At 46.2% G+C, this 4,595-nt stretch overlaps 1 pseudogene; it reads left to right on the top strand.

Annotated features, from left to right (window-relative positions):
* The first annotated feature begins 858 nt into the window (after positions 1-858).
* LOC110295682 (protein aurora borealis pseudogene) lies at positions 859-3,224 on the top strand (annotated as a pseudogene).
* Positions 3,225-4,595: the final 1,371 nt, after the last annotated feature.

Genomic DNA, 4,595 nt, shown 5'->3' with positions numbered 1-4,595 from the left:
TTCCTAAAATTTCATGGATACTAATTTGAGTGCCCCATTGTTGTAAGATCGCTTTCCCATAAGCTTATTGGTATGTCAGCCTCAACTTCCCCGTTTGCTCTTCGGGTCCCACACAGGTATTCCATCAGATACTTAGTCTTATTCGTGATAATTTACCAATTCCTATAAATTGTGTTTAAACCTTCTGAGGTGGCCAATCTGGATTCCAAGACTTTTGGGAAAGTATACTAACATCAGCTCCTGTATCTACCAACCATTCTATGCCCACACCATTCATTTGTACCATTCATTTGGGTCTCTGATCATTGCCAATTGTTTTCCAGAACACATGTCTCCCAGTGCTCCCAAAGGCCCCTGTTCGTTCAATGGGAGCAGCATTGCCCTTGATATAAGGAAATAACGACAATTGAACAATTTTATCCCCTGCTTCAATTTGCATCTCCTTTTTCACATTTGCCATGATTTTTATTTCTTCCTTGCTATCCCTATCAACTATATCTGTACAGACAATAAATCCTTGAGAAGTTAATCCATTTCTTCCCAAGATTATTCTGCCTGTCCCTGAAGGTGAAGAACCATACACAAACCAGTGGTTAACTTATAACATTCAACCTTTGGGGATAATGTAAGAGAGTTATCTGTGGCCAGATCTGTAACATGGATAAGATCAAAAATACCTAATTTCCTTGCCTTCTTGGTACCTCCTGAATTGACTCCTGTCTGGAATTGGAGTGCTCTGTTTCCTGGCTCCAGACTTGCCTGAGAAGGAGAGGAGAGAAAGAGACACCTGGAAACTGACTCTGCTGTTACCAAAGGAGCCTGCTCAACTTTGATCTTCCAAAATTTACTTCCTGGGCTATGGGAGATGTCTGCAAATTAAAAATGCAAACAACACCAGGACGTCTAGGAAGGATCTGTTTTAAATGCCTTGAAAGTCCTAGTGATTATTCTAATCTCCGTGAACAAACCCTTGCCAGTCCTCTGTCTTTACATTCACAAAACTACCAACACCAGGGGAATTTAGATGGTGTATTGATCAGTTGGCTGTAATAAATCCTGTAGAAATAGACTGTGACGGTTTGTATGTGCTTGGCCCAGGGAGTAGCACTATTAGGAGGTGTGGCCTTGTTGGAGTAGGTGTGTCACTGTGGACGTGGGCTTAAGACCCTTAACCCAGCTGCCTGGAAGTCATCCACTAGCAGCCTTCAGATGAAGATGTAGAACTCTCAGCTGTACCTGCACCATACCTGCCTGGATGCTGACATGTTTCTGCCTTGATAATGGACTGAACCTCTGAACCTGTAAGCCAGTCCCAATTAAATGTTGTCCTTATAAGAGTTGCCTTGGTCATGGTGTCTGTTCACAGCAGTAAAACCCTAACCAAGACATAGACCCAGAGGAGATTCATCATCAGGCTTCCTACTTAAGTCGGTCTCAAATAGATAAAGACGTGAAAGACAAAAGACAAAAAGCCATTGAAGAGTATTTTTTTTACTAAAGATGTCATTGTACCCTCTCCCTGGACTGATCATGATGGAAAACAGCTTTCTGAGCTTCATCCCAGGAAATACCTAAATAACAATAGTGACTCTCCTCTTGGGAAAAAAACTGACTCTTCCTTCTGAGAAACGCCCTGCTACCTGCCAGACTCTGCTGTCTCTTCCTGTAGATTTTAATTTGGAAGCTATATTAGGCTATTTTAGGAAGGATGGCTTTATGAACCAATCTCCTGGGAACTCCAGTTCTTCATCTCTCAGAAGAAAGCTTGGTTTTTGGTGTGAAATGGGAGCATCTCTGACTCCTCACCTTCAGCGTCTTCTGGAAGTCCTCCCAGCTGTGCTCTCCTGGAAGTCCTCCCAGCTGTGCTTGAGGCTCTCTTGAGAGACAGTTTTCTTCTACCCCCATTCAGTTTGGGGAGCATAACTACAGGCCCACCAGGACTTCCTGAGGTGGGCAACCCAGCCTCCTTTGCTGACAGCTTGTTGGTTAGGGCCATAAACTGTAATTACTACTATTCATTGAATGCCTGGCTGCTGCTGTGTCCCTGGTGGCTGTGTTTTGATTGGTCAATGGGCTGCAGGCCAGCCTTGCTTTTGGCTGTGTGCCATATAACTGCATCTCGAAGCACTCTAAAAACATTCATTAACCTCATTAACACCCCCCCCCCATCCAAATACTGGGCACCATCAAACCTTTTCCAAGACTCTGAAAACGCGTTTGCTTTAGTCTTGGTAGTGCTTGACTTACTGAAGGCAAGGACCAGCCTTCCTCAAGTCTCTCAAGCAAGTCACCCTCTGATCCCCAGACCATGGTCAGTCTGCTGGTCACCTGGTCTGCCCCTCTGTCATCAAGCCCAGTGCCTGCACTTCCTGCCATGCTGAGACGTCCTTTTTGAGACAGTCATCTCCTTGTTTACTAATTTCCGTTTGAGAAGATATGATCTTCCAGATCACGTCACCACCCCTCAATCATCATGTCACCATCCCCCAGTAGCTGTTGATCTGTGTCTTCCCCAGGTCACCCCCGTGGTAAGAGGAAATCTCATCTTTCTATCACCATGACACCCAGGTCTGAGGTCACAGGGCTGGGCTGGGTATGGATGTGGGAGGAAAAGTAATTTTCTTCCCTTTATATTTTCAGATTTTTCTCATCCCCCACCCCGGAAAAAAAAAAACAGAAGAAAACCCATAGAGTACCCAGATGTTAGGAGACCCCTCAAGTATTCCCTGCTGGTGTGCCTGAGGCAAGCCTCCTGCTCTGCCAAACCCATGAAGCAATCCAGACCTCACGTATAGGGAAGGTATTAGAAAAATCTCCCTGCCAGCTGTCAGGCAAGCCCCTCAGAACACCGGGCCCAAGCCCATGTGCACCCTACCCCCACACCAAGCCCCACACAAAAGCTACAGTGCAAACCAGATTCCTGGAATGTTTGTGGCTTTCCTCCTGGCTTCCACGAGTGACATCAGGCTGACCTGTCCAGCTCTGACAAGCACCAGGGATGAGACCAAGCTAAGCACCCCTCTCTGCTGAGTGAGCAGAATATTCCCAGAAGTGGTTTCACGGACTCTGAATCACCTGAGCCCAGGATGTGGTTGCATTTCCCTCACACCTGGTTTCTCCTCCAGGATGGTGCTCACTGGAAGCCCCTCAGCTTCTGGAGGGCTGAACGAGGGGCAATTCAGCAACCTCTGAGGACTCAAGACCTGCTGCTGGGCTCTGTGTAAGGGCTTCCTGGCTTCTTGCTCTCTCCTTCTTTTCCTTACTCATGGCAGAGCAGAACCCCCAGATGTAATCAGCCCTTCACAAGCTGAATCACAGGGCCCCCACTAATGGAGAGGTCGGCTGGACAGAAAGCAGCTGCCCCAGTGAACTCCATTTCTGGGGTCCTCGGCACACAGGTAGGCATGCTGTGGAGGCTCTGGGAGTGCTTCCCAGCTTGGCTAGAGGTGCAAGGTAGACCACACACACACACACACACACACTATCTCCATAGATGGGATGAAGCTGGAGTTCCCATGGGAATGACTTAGACTGGTTCAAAAATGGGGCACTTATTTGTGCCCCTACATTCATATGTGAAAGCTCTTCCCTCCCCACAAGGCAACTGGGGCCTATGGAATTAGTAGAATCCCATGAAGGTGCTTTCACATATGGTGTGTGTGTGTGTGTGTGTGTGTGTGTGTGTAGACCGAGGTTAGCCTTAGGTGTCTTCTTCAATGGGTCTCCACCTTATTTTTTGAGACAGGGTCTCTCACATGGCCTGAAGCTCATTGGTTTGGCCAGTGAGCCCTGGAGATCCTCCTGGCTCTGCTTTCTCAGCACTGGGATTACAATCATGAGCCACCACTCAAAGCCTTAGTCGTCATGCATGCACAGCAAATAGTTTATTGACTGAGACATTTCTCACCTGGAATTAATGTTCTTACACGAAGGGTGCACAAGGCTCTCTCACTGGGTCCATCAACCAATTAAGACACAGCCAAATGATAGCTATGAATGAATTAGGAATCTAAGGGCATGAGTCAGTTTTCCAGCATTAAGAACTGTAAGTAGTAAATCCCTTGTTCATGGATTATCTACTCAAAGGCATTTTGTTATCACAGCATAAACAGACTAAGGCAATTCGGTCCTCTACCCATAAAGAATATGAACTCTTAATAAAGGCAATGACAGATCACTCCTCATATTTAAGCCTTAGTCAGTTTTATTACAACAACAGAAAAGAGTTACACTGTCAAACACCCTGACAGAAAACAACAAGGAGAGGAAATTCAGCTATGGTTCTAGGTTATTGCCCATTACTGTGGAGCAGTCAAGGCAGGAACTCAAAGCAACACATTCATAGTCAAGACCAGAGAGAGAATAAACATGGATCCTTGTGTGCTCACTCTCAGCTAACTTTCTCCTCTCTTATACTGTTCTGGAAATGCTGCTACCTAGGGAATGGTGCTGCCCACAGTGGGCTTAAACTTCTTACATGAAGAAACAGTCAGGACAATTCTCCATAGATATGTCCACAGCTCGAACCAAGGTAGACAGATTCTTATTGAGACTCTCGGGTGATTGTAGGTTGTGCTGAGAGCACAACTAGGGAG

This window comes from Mus caroli, unplaced genomic scaffold (genome assembly GCF_978045245.1).
Source record: "Mus caroli unplaced genomic scaffold, Mus_caroli_1 scaffold_7, whole genome shotgun sequence".
NCBI lineage: Eukaryota > Metazoa > Chordata > Mammalia > Rodentia > Muridae > Mus > Mus caroli.
This window is presented reverse-complemented; position numbering and strand designations above follow the sequence as displayed.